A 17,976-nucleotide genomic window follows, 5' to 3' on the forward strand; every position below is an offset into this window, starting at 1 on the left:
ATACTTTCCCCATGACCTTCTGCTTTTCTTGGAATTAGCTTTCCTAAGGCATTTTCATTGTTAACACATAATCAATACATTTTACCAGTTACATCGGACGTTGACTTGCCTAAAAAACAAGAGAGTTATTTTGGGAGTTCCCTGGTGGGCTAGTGGTTAGGATTCTGGGCTTTCACTGCCATGGCCCGGGTTCAATCCCTGAATCCCTGGGTGGGGAACTGAGATCCCACAAGCTGCGTGGCATGGCCGAAACAAAACAGAATAAAAAAACCAATAGTGTTATTTCTTCTCCTGCGCTTAGCCGGGTACCAGCTCCTGGCAGCCTGGCAGGAACCACAGCTGCTGTCCTGGCCTGTGGCCTCAGCTCCTCCGGGTCAGAGAAGAGCTGGAGGAGGGAAAGGTTGGAGCTGGCTCCCGCTAGGCCATGAGAGCTGGTTGGGTGCATCTTCATCCAACTCCATGTTCAGTAATGTCAGGTGGGCATTGTCCGTGAAAATAATCAATAAATGATCAATAATAAGAATAGAAAAGACTTTTATCTGAGCCAAACTGAGGACTAGCCCAGAAGCCAGATCACTCTGAGAAACTGCTCCAGAGAAACAGGGTTTTCAGCACAGTTTTATATCTTGTCAGAACAAAGAACATTAAACAAGTCAGGGACACATTTCTTCAAGGAAAAACACACACAAACAGATCAGCTTGTACACAGCAAGTCAGCATGGCCTTGGCACCTGGGAAGGGAGTCTTATCATCAAAAAAAAAGATGATTTTGAAGATCAGCCAGTGATGGGATCCATTCGTCCTTATGGTCCCTTCCAGTTTTTATAGTCCGTGGAAAGTTGATGTTTTCAAGACAACGCTATCCTTTATCCCTGCCCGATCACTGCTGACAGTTACTAAAATTGGTGAAAAAGTAACTCTTGAAGGGTTTAGAGACTATGCATTCTTTTTTTTTTTTTTTTTGCGGTACACGGGCCTCTCTCACTGTTGTGGCCTCTCCCGTTGCGGAGCACAGGCTCCGGATGCGCAGGCTCAGCGGCCATGGCCCATGGGCCCAGCTGCTCCGCGGCATGTGTGATCTTCCCGGACCGGGGCACGAACCCGTGTCCCCTGCGTCGGGCAGGCGGACTCTCAACCACTGTGCCACCAGGGAAGCCCGAGACTATGCATTCTTAAGCCTCTTTTATTTCATGAAATATGAGAAGGCCCTGTAAAAAGATTAGATTTTGGAGTGGATACAACAATCTTCTAAATATGAAAAAAAAAATGCCAGCATACATATGACTTTGTGGACTTGGAAGAGAAACTAAAGGAAAATAAATGACACTGTAAAAGGATCTGTCCCTTGAAATCCCAGCTGACGTTAAATTCATGGCCACACAGAGGGGTTTAGATGTGCTCATCTGAGTTAGTGAGGCTTAATGGATTAAAAGTGGCTAAAAGCTCAGGAAATCTGCTTTTAGCTACAATTATGAAATCGTTATATAGAGAGAGAATTATTTAAGTGTTATTCTTCAAGTGAATAAACTTGCAAGCTCTGAAACCATCACCTTCTCATGAAACAAACCTATGATCATGTGCATTTTTATTTTAAAATTAGTTTTACCCAATACAACTAAAATCTGGGCAATGTCTTCCCGACCAAAAAACCACCAAGAATATCTATTAGGAATATGCTAGGCTACAAATAATAGAAAATGTGACTTATATCCAAGAGGGGTTATTTTTTCCACGATATAGAGTAGCCAGCGGTGTGGAGTCCAGCCTCTCGTGATTCTCCGGCCTTTCCTTCACGTTGGAGGAGAAGGACTGCGGCGTCACACGTCACACCTATTGTATCTTTCCAGGCAGGAACGAGAGGGGAGAAGGCTGGAGCTGTCTGTGTCTGCCTCTTTGCATCGAGATAAGCAAGTGCTTCTCACTCAGGTACCTAGCAGATTTCGGTTAACTTTCTGGCCAGAACTAGGTCACATGGCCACCTTTAACTAGAAGGGACTTGTGGAATAGATGAGGTTTAAATTTCAAGCTACATTGCTAGGACTTTTGGCTTTCTATTCTTTTACAATCACTCTTCCTCCACAGCTCAGAAGGCATTCTCTCTCTACTTTGCCAAACTCAAAATCTTATCATTCCTACAATGGTCGGCTGAATAATTAACTCTGTAATGAAGTCTGCTCAGATTATTTCCACCAATGAATTCCTTGTGTTCTAAGCATTTGTATACACATTTTATACCACCACAGCACATACTTGTGATTCTATTGTTCTATCACAGGCTTAGTTTTTTCTTAGTTGCTTTCCTGTGCTTTTCGAGAGCAAGCGATTCTTGCAAGCCCCTCTGTGCCTAGGACGGGGCTGTACCTAGTAATGCTTTCTAAGCTGAACCGAGGGAAATACAGGCTATGCAACTATTTTTCTCCGCTACACAGGGTAACGCGCAGTGCTCTTCAGGCAGCAAAAATCCTCAATGTTTTTGGTGCTTTGTGTATGCAGTGAACTCTTTCTGACACTCTGGAAGCTTACTGTTAATACAAATCACAAGGACCACAAATACAAATCGTAATGGTAGACCTGTAAATTTCAGTTATCCCCAGTGAAAGATTAGATTTGAGTGGTTTGTACAGCATCCAAGAGATTTTCCCAAGGAACCTTATGATTAGAATGAGGCTATAACATTCCATCTCTTAGAAGAGTTGCCAGGAAAGGAACAGGCTGGATGCATGAATTACCACTGACAAGTATGAACCCGAGAGTCAGTGGCCTGGAACTTCACTGGTGGATGCTAAAAATGCAGGCACTAGACAAACCCATAGCAGGCAGTGACATGTGGGTTAGTTTATGAGGGGAAAGAAATCAACAAACTACTTATTATGTACATTTCCTCTCCTTCCCGCTCCTCAGCCTTCTGCTTCAAGTTATTTTTGTACTCATCTCACACTTTCTGTATTTTTTCAGACGTGCATTAACAAATTAGAGAGACAATTTTTACTAGCACTTGCAATTTTCTCCTGATGGATATATCCCTGGAATGTATGAGTGAAACACATTAGTTTGAAAACAATTGCAAGTGGCGGAATGATGATTCAGGAATTATGGGGTCAGAAATGAAGAAAACAAGAAAGGAACAGGGAGAGAGCATTGAAAAACCTATAGGGAAAAAGCCATGATGACACACATGGAAAGTAAGAAATGCAAATTGTAACTGTCTACTTGAAAAGTCAAAAATACAGCCTGCCTCTTTTGTCATGGCATAATTCATCAGTGTAGCACATTTCTGAGCACACATTCTGTGCTTCAAATTGTGGCTATGTCTACAAACAAAATAAATTTGAGGGGGGAAAACTACCAAAAATAACACTGGGTTATCATTTTTAAATGACCTGATGTTAAATAGCCCACGTGACTAAATTTTTCATTTTCAACTAGTTGGGGTATAGTCAAGTCAGCTGTCTACAAGGATAAAAAAATATGATGCATACCTTATTAACCAATATTATGATTTGTATATTTCCCCATTCTTTTTTTTTTTTTGCGGTACGTGGGCCTCTCTCACTGTTGCAGGCTCTCCCGTTGCAGAGCACAGGCTCCGGACGCGCAGGCCCAGCGGCCATGGCTCACGGGCCCAGCCACTCCGTGGATTGTGTGATCTTCCCGGACCGGGTCACGAACCCATGTCCCCTGCATCGGCAGGTGGACTCTCAACCACTGTGCCACCAGGGAAGCCCTATTTCCCCATTCTTGATCCTTATTCAGAAGGGGTGAAGGATCCTTTTGGGAAAAAAGCGTTCACCCACACTTGCTACCTTGCTATGCTCATCTTCCAAGATTGTGGTCTTCATGGCCCTATGGTTCCAAGAGGAGAGTCATAAAGAACCAGAACAGAGCACATTACCGTGTTTCTGCTTTGAAGCTTTTAGATGTTACTAGGTTTTGGTACATTTTAGAAGGAAGGATTCTTAAGTACACATTTTGTTTTAGAGAAGTCCTTCATAGTCCTTCAAGCTGGGAGAAGCACCACAGTTAATTTGATCTGCTGGTTATATGACTTTGTGCGTGTACTAAAAACTACTGAATTTTACACTTTAAAATGGTGAATGTTATGGCATGTGAATTATATCTCCAAAAAAATAATAAAAGATATACTTTTGGTATCAAATGTCTTTTAACCTGCAAGCCACATTACCACATAGATGACTGCACAAGAAGAATAGGCCCACGCAGGTTCTAGAAGCAGGCTGGGACATTTAGAAAGAAAGTTGCGGGTTCAAGGTATCCAAAGCATGGACTAGAAAAAAGTATATTGGCTCCAGGTGGGCCTGTCCCCTTGGCTTCACGGCCTGCTTTCCTCTTAAACGAAAGCATGGGCCTTGTCTGCCTGGGTCTAAGGGTGGAAGTGCTTGGAGATCCCATCCCTCCCAATCTTCTGGACTTACCCAGCCACATAGATACATGCATCTTACCTCTGTTAGGAAGCTAAGCTTAGTCGTCAACCACTTCTTACCTACACCCTTTTCTCCATAACACAGGACACACAAGCATGCAAATAAGTAAGAAGATCCTGGTTCATTCTTTTGTTAGAGTAAGCGAAGAAGTCCATGTGACTTGAAGTAAACTAGGCCAAGGTCTAGGTCTTAAAAAGACCCCTTAAACAAGCACACTCCTTCTTCTGCATGTAATGACTAAGTTCTTGTTCTCTTTCATCGGGATACTCAACAGGACTTAGGAGTTTAATGGAGTTCTCTCACTTTATTGAGCAGCTAAAGTGGTTTTGAACTCTATGGGGTAACTTAGAAATTGTTGTGAAATGTAATTGATTTTTATAAACATGAACATATTTTGCACTAATAAGCATTTGCATTGCAATTTTTTTGTGCAGGTGTGACCTTAACTTTCCAGAATGTTAGCAAAAAAACAGATCGCATGCTTTCAAAAAAGCACAATTTTTACTTTTTAAAAATGAACTTCTGGAAAGGAGGACAATAGAAAGTCCTGGAAAGATCATTTCTAGGAAGAATGAACTCAATTCATTTTTATGATTGTGTTTTTTTCCTCCTGACCTTGTTTAGCAAAAGCCTAAGAACTTGTCTGTTAGACTCCCAATACTTTCTCTGATTAGTCCTGGATATATGTTTTTAGAGAGAGAGAGAGAGGTTGAGAGAGAGAAAGAGTATTTAGAATGATTGTTTGTACGGCATGTAATTAAGCAAGGCTGATTCTAGCCTATAATCACTAGAGACTCCCTTCAGAGAAAATACTCTTCTTATTTAACCATGATTTGTTCTACAGTGTGATGCTTACAAGGGATACACCCTTCCTGGATAGATTAGCTTTCTCAGACAGGCGAGAAATACTCATCAAGGGAGGATCCTCTTCCAGTGAGTCCTCCCCTTTTATTTATTAGTATGTGTCCCTTGGTTCCTCCCACCCCTATAAGTTCTCATCAGGACCAACTCCCTAATTTCCAAGGTCCAGGACAAAAACCCCACAGGGTTTCCTGTTCAAAAAGCCTGAAAAAAAGCTTTCCTTCCTTTTCCTGTCTCTTTCTTGACCTGTCATAGTGTTTTCTCTTTGCTGTGTAACATTGTGCCCCCTGGAGCATGGGGATACTTACAAGGTGAGTGCAGACCCTCCCAGGTATCCTGAGCCCTGCCTTGCAGCATGGTGCATGGGGCATGCACAGCCGACTTCAGACCTCCCTGCACCTTCATCCAGGCACCTGTCTGCCTCATTGGCTGTGGTCCCTGAATGGGGTTGGAGGAGGAGGAGGCTGATAACCTGTGAGGGTGAGCAGGCAATAGAGGGAGATGAACAAGTTCGTCCCCACCCCCTATGCTCCATTGTCCCTCTGGACTTCACTTTGGAAACATTAATTCAAAGATCAAATTTTTAAGAATTTCAAGAGGTGGGCTTCCCTGTTGGCACAGTGGTTGGGGGTCTGCCTGCCAATGCAGGGGACATGAGTTCGAGCCCTGGTCGGGGAAGATCCCACATGCCACGGAGCAACTAAGCCCGTGCGCCACAACTACTGAGTCTGTGCTCTAGGGCCCGCGAGCCACAACTCCTGAGACCACGTGCCACAACTACTGAAGCCCACGTGCCTAGAGCCTGTGCTCTGCAACAAGAGAAGCCACCCAATGAGAAGCTTGCGCACCGCAACGGAGAGTAGCCCCCCGCTTGCCACAACTAGAGAAAAGCCCGTGCGTAGCAACAAAGACCCAAGGCAGCCAATAAAATAAATTAATTAATTTATTAAAAAAAAAAAAAGACTTTCAAGAGGTGACCACGGAGCATTCAGTTCCAAGCGTGTGGCCCCTTCTGAGCCTGGGGCTGCACTGGTAGTCCTCACTCTTTACCTCCTTGATATTTTCTCTGGTGCCCAGCTTGGTGGTGGGCCTGGGATAGACAGTTAATACACACTTGCTGAAAGCAGTTCTTTAACTGCCAGTGGCTCTGATCAGTTGTGGGTAGAGCAGCATTTTCCATGAGACTGTCTTCTGCAGGCACTCCTATCAGTTATCTGCCAGTGCCCACCATAGGGGACATCAGGGGTCTGGCAAAGACATTCAGCTGTAATTTACGCCATTGTTCTGACTTCAGAAAGTATATCACCTACATCACCCCTGAAAGATGGGCTACCCTCCTATTATAAAAAAAAATTCCATGAAGGCTCTGCAACTTCTGTGCCAGGTTAGCATCCTTTGGTTTCCTTTCTTTCTGTCCTTAGTCATCATCAAGGCCACACAGAGTCAGCAGTATTCCCAGCCACCTGCATTGCCTAGTGGATGGCAGACTGCAGCTTACCCGCTGGGCACAGCCAGGGGACGGGAGAAGGGCAGGGGATGGTTTCCAACCTAATTCTGAATTTATCTTTGCTCGCACTCCTCAATCAGACTTAAATGCCTTCCCTTTTGAGACACAAGTGTATTTGCTTTGTTCCTCCGTGTCTTGATTTTATTACTTTTTTCTCTATTTCTTGTTCATGTGTATCTACATCAGAGTTTTTGATCCTCAGGTATAAATATGAAGTCCTCACTACATAGATCAATCACGCACACTAATATGTGGTTTTTGAAATAACATCCCTTTTCTCATTGAAATTACACACATCACCGAAAATGTAGAAAATTTAGAACAAGAAGAAAATAACCAGCACCAGAATTGCCATCTTACCATCCAGAGATAATTACTTAGCATTTTAGCACTTGTATTTTTGGTCATCTTTATACATACATGGTGCCTATGTTATTGAGTTACTGTAAATATTTGCTTCGTAATATGTTTTTATCCACATAATAATATACCACGAATACTTGCCATGTTATTAATTATTAATCTGAAACAAGATGTTCAAATTTCTGTGTGCACGTGGAAAGGAAAGATTATAAGGTCCCTCACTCACAGATTCTAACTCATAAATCTGAGATAAAGACTAGAGATCTGCATTTTGAAAAGCCTCCCAGGTGATTCTGGTATAGATGATTCTCAACGCTTGCTCTGACAAATACAATATATGACATGATTTTTAATCGCTACACTGTGTTCCATCGCACAGACGTGCCATAATTTATTAAACCCATATCATATTGTTTACTTAAGTCTAGTTTCCAAATTTTTACTTACATGATCAGTTCCTCGATGAATAACCTACTACATAAAATCTTTTTGAACATCTCTGATTATTTCCTGAGGAAATTCTGCAAAGTGGAATTATGGGATCAAAAGAAATGCAAACCTGAGCAAAGTAGATGGTATTTCGGGCAGAAAAGCAACTCTGTAAGCTGTAAAGTACTTGACTAATATGAAGTATATAACAGTTGCCATTTTTGGAGAGACTTTCATATGCCAGGATAATGGTTCTCAAAATTTATTGTGCTAATCAGAATTACCTGGAGGGCTTGTTAAAAACTTGTTGCTGCTCTCTCCTTTCTGTTTCTTTCTGATTCATTAGGTCTAGGGTGGGGCTTGGAATCTGCATTTCTAACAAGTTCCCAAGTGATACTGATGTTGGTCTGGGGACCACACTTTGAGAACCACTGCACCAAACACAATCCTGGGTGTTTTACATAAGTCATATAAATTTCACAGCATTTCTTTACAGTTGAAGACTGAGACTCAGAGAGAATCTGAGGTCATGAGGCTAATGATGGCAGAACTGGAGTTTGATTTCAAATTTGATTATTCAAAGGCTGATGCTTTTCCCACAGGCAGCCTGTTTTTTGTTTTGTTTTGTTTTGTTTTTGCGGTACGCGGGCCTCTCAGTGTCGTGGCCTCTCCCGTTGCGGAGCACAGGCTCCGGACGCGCAGGCTCAGCGGCCATGGCTCACGGGCCCAGCCGCTCCGCGGCATGTGGGATCTTCCCGGACCGGGACACGAACCCGTGTCCCCTGCATCGGCAGGCGGACTCTCAACCACTGCACCACCAGGGAAGCCCGGGGCAGCCTGTTTTCTCACTTCATTTAATTGCCCACAAATAAAATATTTAGAATGTCTACATAACAAGCCCCAAATTCTCCATGTAAACTACTCCCCTTCCAGTCTGTTAGGGGTACCCTAAGGAAGAGAGAGGTTAGGAAGTGTTTGGCTGAGAATTTTTTCAGGGGAAACTAGTTCAATGAGTTATGTTCCACCATTCACGTTAATCTGTAGGGTTGCTTCCCCATCCTCCAGTGGCTTCACTGACATGTGGACATCAAGAGAATCGTTTCTCATCAGTTACTGTAACTGTGGAATAGTCCTTCCTTGGAAGAGAGCTCTATCCTCTCCAAAACCCACTTTCAGGCTTCTCCATTACAATAACCTAAATTACAACCCATTTGTTCAGGAAACTCGGTAAATAAATCGTGTCAGTGCAAAAAACAAAGAACTCTTGTCAAACTGGTTGGCTAATGATACCCAATAGAGCAAACACCCAGTAGATTGGCAAAACATGAAGTCAGGTTGGCTCTACCAGATAGTTTAAGAGAGGTGAACATTTCCTAACCCACACCCAGAATCACAAGGTGAATCATCCACATTTCACAACTAAAGACATTCTTAAGACCTAATTATGCAACTTTTTACCTGTTTGTTATCTTGGGCTCTTGTTACCCTGCTGCTTTTTAGTGTGTTAATGACTGTGTGTGTAGCTCATTGCTATTATTTTTGCTTGTTGTTCCGTCATCATTTATTCATCCTGGGAGCTGAGGACTTTGCTAGACAGTCTGCAAGGAGGAATGGAATATTGTCTGTTTAAAACACACTTTGTGTGGCTTCTAGCATAGCTTCATTGAATGTCGGTACCTGAGAACAATTAGATATAAATACCTGTACTGTTCAAATACATAATGCAAATGAATTACTTCCATCCATGTTAAAAATAAATTCAGTCCGGGATGCTTTATCATGAAAGACAAGTCAATACATTCCAATAAACATTTTGTCCAGAGGTTATAAGGAGCCTGTATAGACTCTGGCTTTATCATTTTCAATAATCCCTAACTGGATAAGGAAAGGTCTCGGGCAAAGAACACTTGGGAAGTCTGTTTGTGGAAGAGTATGTTCATAATCTGAGTTTCTCTAGGTGTCAGAACTAGTATCGATAGTTGACTGTTTCGGTGGCAGCAGGATTATAGCAATTAGAATTGTCTGACAAAGGAAGGAATGTCCAATGATGCAGAGGCCTCAACAACTAAAAGAATTAACATTCACACTGGATTGTAGTCTGTCAGGAATGCTGCTGAAGGCATGTCTATGCTAGGTTAGAAATGTGATTAGCTGACTCTTGTGATGGGGCTTCCCTGATGGCGCAGTGGTTGAGAGTCCGCCTGCCGAGGCAGGGGACACGGGTTCGTGCCCCGGTCCGCGAAGATCCCACATGCCACAGAGCGGCTGGGCCCGTGAGCCATGGCCGCTGAGCCTGCGCGTCCGGAGCCTGTGCTCCGCAACGGGAGAGGCCACAACAGTGAGAGGCCACAACAGTGAGAGGCCCGCGTACCGCAAAAGAAAAAAAGGAAAAATGTAAGGGGCTGCATGAGGGGGAAGAGAGACCAGAAGCACACCTGCCTGTCTTTTCCAAAGGAGTATCTGGGTGAGAGATGAGAGAGGGGATTAGGGTGTGGCAGGAATGTGTATTTGGTAAAAGCACAGCGTCCTCTTTTTTTTTTTTAAACAAACAATACATTCAGTATTTGTCCTGCATTTAGTGTCTTTCGCTGTAGAGCATTCTCCAAATCCAGTAATTCAAGAATTATGTGTTTGTGGAACTATCTGAAACATTAGTGTGTAGCCAAACCTTATTAAATGAAATCCACTTAGCCAGAATCACTTTGAAAATTCTATTTTTAGAAAACATGAGGCAATGACCTAAAACAAACCCTTATTGATGATTCAGTATAAAAAAAGGATATTTTCAGGATGGAGCACAGTCTCAACATAAATTCAGCTGAACATATTTTTAGACAATGATCACTGATATGTGTAATAACTGCACAAGAAATTCTTCCATGAAAAGAAGATTCCATTATGAGTCTACTAAGAAGAGAAAGTATACTAACATATTTCAGAAATATTTTCAGTAATAAAGATGAAAACAAAAGACATTTTCTGTTCATCACTGATGTAGCCAGAAAGTTTAACTAGCCAGTGTATTCCAGTTACTTATTGTATATGGAAAACATCACCTATAAATTAATAACTAGGCCATGAATACCAAGTACTGATGTCAAAATTCATTTTATATAAATCAGAAAATATAGGCCTAAAATTTCCAGATACTAGTGTTAAATAATTTTTTTTTTTTATGTTTTTAAGCTTCACATTGCACTATATATGTACAAGAAGTGAGTCACATTTCTTTGGGAATGTCACAGTTACATTTCCAAGAGTCAAACTCATTTGAATTAGGGAGGCTGTGAAGAGTAATGTATCAACAGAGGGCTTCCTGTGTCTGGAATTAGAATTTCTGGGCTCCCTCTACAATCATCGCTTGCCAGCTGCAGGCCCTGGAGCAAATCATTTCGTTCAGTGTTCTCTGTAAAATGGGCCGGAAAAGCAGCAAGGTTGTAGAAGTCTGAAGATGCAGGGAGATAAACGTGCAGCGTGCTTTTCACAGAGCCTGGCACGGGGCAGGCACCAAAGAAATGTTAGCTAAGATGATTACATTTCCATTCAATACTTGATATTATGAAGTTCTGGGTTTTTTTTTTTTAATTGTGGTGAAATATATGTAACATAAAAGTTACCATTTTAACCATCTCTAGGTGTTCAATTCTGCGTTCTTTTTATTTAGAGGGAAACTATGATCATTTATAGCAAATGTCTGCATATTAACACTGTGCAATTTGCTTTAGCCATAAATATTGAAAAAGGAATCAAGACAAATAAAAGCATTTGGTATGAAGAGCAAAACAATACAAAGTTCTCTACAGCTTTATAATTTAAAAATGAAGTGTAGGAAGACATAAAATACCTTCTTCAAAAGGCTCAACAATATTTCAAACACAGAATTTATTGAAGACGCTCACTTTCAGTAACTGTAAAAGTAGAAAATTGAAACGATAAACATATAAAATGAATGGCAAAAGTCTCCCTCACCCTTTACAGATTCCCTTCCCCTCCCAGGTTTGGACATCCTCCTAGAAGTGTTTTATGTATCTACAAGCATATAAATCTGTGTATATATTTTTTCAAATAGAATCATACTATAGCCACTATTTTCCATCTAGATATTTTAAACTTTAAAGTGTATCTTAAAGATCTTTTAAGTAATTTACTTACAAATTCTATTATGTAGATATGACGAAACTTACTGATAAGGTTTCTAACTGACAACATTAGATTTCTAGTTTTTTTCCCTCTTATGGAAAAAAAAACTGGAGTAAGTGCTTTTGCACATAGATACATATTTTTGTAAACAAAGAAGGCTAAATTCCTAGCAATGAAGAACTAGCAGATCATTTTAAAGATACTTGAAAAACAAAGTTAAGATAAACATTTAATGAGATTATTTGGGGCAGATTGTTATACTGTGGAGCTCCAGGGTCCTTACTTGACATCTTGTCTTCTTAGAGATTAAATGGCAGCATACAGTTTCATAGCAATGAGTTTAAGGCATTGGAATTCCATCACTTACCAGTTAGACAAGGTACTTAAGTTCTCTGTACCTAGTCTTGCCTAAATGGGGCTATTATGAAAGTCAAATGAGATGTTGTAAGTAAGCATTTTGCACAGTAGTATTTAGCATTGGTAACCTCTCCATAAATAAAATGAATAGTTAATAATTATCTGGTGATAATGACTACTCTTAAGGAGCGCCAGACCAGGGTCTCCCAAATTTCCAATTTTTAAACACCGATGTAAGCAATTTTAATTATCCATTTATCATTTACATGGTGTATATTCCCTCTTATGCCTGAAGACTATTATTAATTCTTCTCTGGAAATGTTTTATTCCCAAGTGTCAAACATCTTGTGTGTTTTTTTTTTTTTTTTTTTTTTCTCTCATGGAACTATTTCTCAAACAGTGATGTAGTTTTCACCACCCTGCTTCAGGCCTTTATCCGGTCTGGGACAAGGCTGGCCGCACATTCCACAAGAAACCTGGTCTGGAACTGGAAGTCGAGAAAAAAAAAAAAATCATGTCCCTTTTAAGAGTATGTTCACGGAGCATTTAGTAATGAGCAAAGAAATGATGGCAAGAATATCTTGGGGTTTGCTGGTGGTCAAGCCCTGATGACTCGCTTTTCAGGGGCGGGGGTAGAGCTGATGCCCTCACATTCTCCAGCTAGAACCAGCGCCTGCAGCCAGGCTCCTCGGCGATCTGGGACCCGGCTCTGCCCAGCAGGTGGTCCTTATCTGCAGAGGGAAGTGAGAAGCTGAAGCGTATGGAATAGCGTATTTATTTATAGTTTTTTCTGGTGAGTGACAGCTGGGGCTTCTGGCAGCAGAGGCGGAGCTTCCGGTACCCCGTGTCAACGTGGACTTGGGTCTTCTGGGACACGGAACTTGTCTGGAGCAGCGTGTGGCACGGCCAGGCCTGGCACTCGGGCTCTGCTGCAGCCGCTCTGAATGCTGCTCAATCCCTTTGCTGCTTAAACAGGCCGCATGAGTTTCGTTATTTATAACTGGGTACCTAAAATCCCCCTGTCCCCAAGCCCCACATCCCTCCCATTTCCTCACCTCACTGTGTGGCAACTCGGTCTTGCCAGTCACTCAGGCCCCAAATCTTGGCATCCACCTTGACTTCGCTCTTTCTCATCGTTTCTCTCAGCAGCCATATAATTGGTCTTTCTACATATGCTCTGTGCCCCTGTGGCTTGCTGGTAACACAGCTACTAGAAAGATCTTTCAAAAAGCAAGTCAAATTATGCCACTCTCCTTAGAATCTTTTCACGGTCCTCACTTCACTGAGTAAAGTCAATTTTGTGGTGGCCTAGGAGGGATGGTCCAGCTCCCTTGGTATCCTTCCGACCTTATCAAGTAGACCTTCCATTCTTCACTCATTGCTCTCCACACACACTGACCCCAGGACTACACTGTCCCAAATGACCCAACGCCTGCTAAGCGGATGCCACCACACTGCCCCCTTGCTGGTCTCAGAACACACCTGCACAGGTCTAGCTCAGGGCTTTCTCATTGGTTCTTCTTCAGCCTGGAGCCTCTCCTCCTGCCAAGATACAATCCTGAAACTACCCCCGCCCCCCACCATTTCCACATTGCATAACCTCTTATTTCTTCACATTCTCTTCCCTTCTTCCCTAATCTCCCTTGGTGTAACTGTCTCCTCCATCCCTTTTTACTCAGCTCCTGATCTCTCTTACTCTCTCTTTTTTTCTACAGCATTTCTTACCCTCCCAAATATACTTGCTGATTTCTCTATCACCCATCTCTCTTCCCATTAGAAAATAAACTCCATGAAGGCAGGAACTTTGGCTCCTGCTATATCCTCAGGGATATTGCTTTGCTCATAGTAAGTACTCCAAAAATATTTGTTGCATAATTGAATGAATGAATCAATCAATGAATGTGGATGTGCTTGGCATTCTCTACTCTGAGAGTTTATAAGAAGGTTATTACCAGCCACTTAAGGAACTATTGTAAGGGCAGCAACATTAATGGGAATCAGTCAGAAGCCTTGAAATAAATGACTGATTTTATCTACATTTTTCATTTTAATGAGAGTGAAAAGTGTCCTATAAGATGTACTAAGGTCTCTCTGAAGGCTTTTGTAAGCTTAGTCAGAGACACCTATGGTATGATTTAAGGGACATATCATGGGATCACCTGCCCAAATCAATTATTTTCTCTTGTCTACAAGAGTGCCTAAAATTCTCAATATTTCATTATTTTATTTATTCTGTAAATATGGCAGAAGGTAGGATATAGCAGCCCACAAGTCAAAGTCCCACACTTGTGGAGTTCACAGTTTATTTGGGGACAGACTATAAAGACAGAAGTACAGACACGGCCAGTGTCAGGCGCTAATAAGTGCCAAGAGGAAAATTAGAACAGGTGAGGGAGAGAGTGGGGTGAAGGAGTGTATGGGGCTTTTTAGATAAGGTCGTTGGGGAAGTCAGTGTTAGGAGGGGACACTTAAGTAGAGGCCTGAATGAGGTATGGGAGGAAGCATGCAGTGTGCAAATCCCTCTTAGAGACATCTCAGTGACAGGAGAGTGACAGTGACTCCTGGCTGTCTGGGAGAGGTAGCCTAGGCATCTGCCGTAGTCTTGTGTTTTAGCCTAAATTCCATGCACAATGTTTTATTCTACAACATAATGTATGTACTTTATTTTTAAAAATAATTTGTCATAGCCTTGAATAAGTGGTGCTAGCCCGAAGTTCTTTCTACACATATCTCAACGTTGTGAGGATGCATTCTTTGGTGCTAGTCATGAGTCAACATGACAGTCGTCTATGGGAAGAAGCAGGAGCTTGTACCAGAGTCAATAATTAGAGGTTCCATATATTTAAAATTGTCACTGTTAGACAGAAAAAAATGAAATGTGGAAGTGAGGGAGTATGTAGCTGGAATTTTTATTTCTGCTTGCCTCCCAATTTTTCAAGTACTAGAATTTTGGTTATCGCATTCTAGCTTGATGGAAAGAACCCTGGTTTTAGTTATGTTTCCTCAAAGTTCCATTTGAGTCATTCTTCAGGATGTTTGCATTGTTCTCCTGCCAACATTTGGCTGAATTTTATACTTTCTCTCCAGCTGCTTTGTTCAAAAAATTGTGTAGAAGGTACAACTGTCAAATACCTTGTCGGGATTTTTTTTCTCCATTAACCATGTGACTTTTAACAAGCCCTGTAGTCGCTCTGTATTTTGCATATGCCACCTGGAAATAAGGATAATATCTGATGTGTATCTTCTCCTAGAAATAATCTGAAAGCATCGTTTATGCTCTCAGAGGGAAAATGACTCATTGCATCTAAAACCTTATTAATAAATCCTGTCATCTGAACATAATTTGTATGTCTCTATATGCTTTAGTGGATAACATAAGATTATGGGGAAATGGGGAATGTGTTCAACTTCTGGGAAAGGATTCTTGTGAGAGGAAGTGCACCCTTCATTTGGTCTTCTTCTTATCTGCTGAATGTAGTCAGTGTGGGTGGGGCCATATGGTACCATGGGGTGATGTACTAAAGAAGAGATCAGCATGACTGAAGGACCCTGGGTGCCTGACGTTGGGCATCTTGCCATGCCTTCCCTGGACCACCTCCCTCAGGTCATCTTTCACATAAGAGAGAAATCGATTGTCTTCTCATGTAAGCCACAACTGGGACTTCCCTGTCAGTCCAGTAGTTAAGACCCCATGCTCCCAATGCAGGGGGCACGGGTTCGATCCCTGGTTGGGGAACTAAGATCCCGCATGCCATACAGCTCAACTTAAAAAGCCACAATGACTTTTCTGCTGTATAGTCAGACCTAACCCTGAGTAGTGCACATCTGTGATTTGAAAACTTTTTTAGTGCTTACAAAGATACTGTATATGTGTTATTTCATTTCACTCCAACAATCCTATGAAGTACAAGGAACAAGAATTGTCATTTCCGTTTTGTCAGAAACCTACCTTTTTGGAAGTTAAGTGACCTGCACAGAGTCATATGACTAGTAAACAGAGAATCTGGATAAAGGAAGTTCGATATCTCTGTACAACAAATCACATACGTGCAGATGTGCAGACAGAAATAGAGCACACAGCCTTGGAGGAAGACAGACCTGGCTTCAGATTTTCTATCTCTTATCACCTTAGGCAAAGTATCTACATTTTTCTGACCCTCTTTTCATTACCTGCAAGGTGTGCAAACAATACCTCCAGGGATTGAAAATTCCACATGTGATGAGGTTTGTGAAGCTCCTGGTCCAGGGTGTGATACACAGTAGATGCTTAGTAAATAGAGCTCTTATTATAGGCAGATGCTTATCAGCCTGAAGATATTCAGATATGGGAACAAAGGAATGGAGTGGAGAGGCCAGAGAGTCTGCTTCATCTTGAAATCCCAGGATTCTGTAAAGAATTTGAAATATTTTGATTTCTTTCTGGTTCAAAAGACCAGCTTAGTTAGTGGGGCTGGGGATGATTACATTCTTGTGTCCTCTGAACATCTTAAAGATGTTTCCCCATCTCTCTATTTGGAGGGAAATGTCACAGGAAAAGTGTCTTTTGCTTTCAAGCTCCTTACAAGGCTCAAGAAGAGGAAAAGTACCTTCTCAGCGATTAAAAAATTTCCCTTAAAGAAGTAGGAGTGGGAATTCCTAGAGTAGCATGTTGAATTTCGTTTCTCAAATACTATTTGAATGCACCTTTAAGTATTTGGTGTTGGGTGGGTGTTGTGTTGTGTAATGGGATTCAAAGGAGATCTATGAGCTTCTAGAGGGGGCTAAGACTTACGAATTTCTTAAGTGAGCATTTTAGTCGGGATCGATGAAGCAGTGGCTGCTGATGCCCCAGTAAGGTAAGTGAGCATGCCAGGTATTATCTGATCCAGATTCTGGTTTAAGTTAGGTTCAATCCAGACTACAATCAGTGGTACGTCAGTGTAATGATGTGAACCGGAATTTGTTGTGAGATGCATGACATTTGTGAATCTGTCAGCTATGATAAGCTTTCTTTTGTTTTCTCTTTTTCAGATTCAACTAGATGAGAAAAACCTTTCAAGCCCCTCAGACCTTTATGCAAAGCTATTCTGATGTACACAGAGACAGGTACTTGTAGTACGTTGATGTTTACTCCATTCCTATTCTGAACAGTTGGCTCGAGTCATCACGCCAGTTATTTACGCCAGACTTAGGCAGTGTTTGTCTGACGGAAGGGATTCTGGTAATTCAACTTCACGTCTAAGCGCTCCCCGCACTATGACACAGCAAAAGAGCCCACAGCAGCAGCTGTTGGAACTGCTCTCTTTTCCTCCCAAGTCTGACATTTCCAAGGTAGAATTTGATTACAACTGCCAATACAGAATTATGGGCAAAGAAATGAGGTGCAGAGACCAGAAAATATTAAGAGTGAAAATAACAAGGCAGTGAGGCAGTCTGTGTTACATGCCCTTATCAGGCTATGAGAACTAGGCAAAGCTTCCTGCTGAGAAATGCCTCCTTGCTTCCAGGATAGAAAAGAGTCTCTCAGACCCGGTCCAGTCAGGATACCTCACAGCACAGGTGCCAACCTCTGTGGCTCCTCTGAAGCGGCCAACATCTCTGGCAGATTCGAATTCAACTACAAGAACTTTCCTGAGAAAATAAAGGAGAAATTCTAAGCTTATGTATACTTGTTTATTTATGTACCATTTGGAGACGTTTTGGAGAGAAGTCATATACCTCCTCCCACAATTCAATTTCAGTTACATTTGAGCACTTCCTCAAAGTTCAGCATACTCTAATTTGTTTCTTACTCCAAAAAAGTATTATTTCTTTTTGCATGTATTCCTTCCTCCATTTTTTTCCTTTTATGATTTATCACCAAATTTGCTGTTGGTGGCTCTGTTTTCCTTAGATAC

At 41.8% G+C, this 17,976-nt stretch overlaps 1 long non-coding RNA gene across 4 annotated transcripts in view; it reads left to right on the forward strand.

Moving 5' to 3' along the window:
- Positions 1-17,731, forward strand: part of LOC109552852 (uncharacterized) — a 44,695-nt gene extending 26,964 nt beyond the window's left edge. For 2 of the 4 annotated variants that reach the window (XR_012324842.1, XR_012324841.1), the window contains 2 exons: positions 1,848-1,926; positions 17,111-17,731. This is a non-coding gene — a long non-coding RNA (uncharacterized lncRNA). Of the gene's footprint in view, positions 1-1,847; positions 1,927-3,561; positions 4,856-17,110 lie in introns of those variants that run through there. The other 2 variants (XR_012324844.1, XR_012324843.1) reach the window with 2 other exon arrangements.
- The last annotated feature ends 245 nt before the right edge of the window (positions 17,732-17,976 follow it).

The sequence above is a fragment of the Tursiops truncatus genome, chromosome 12, assembly GCF_011762595.2.
Source record: "Tursiops truncatus isolate mTurTru1 chromosome 12, mTurTru1.mat.Y, whole genome shotgun sequence".
In the NCBI taxonomy this organism is placed as follows: domain Eukaryota; kingdom Metazoa; phylum Chordata; class Mammalia; order Artiodactyla; family Delphinidae; genus Tursiops; species Tursiops truncatus.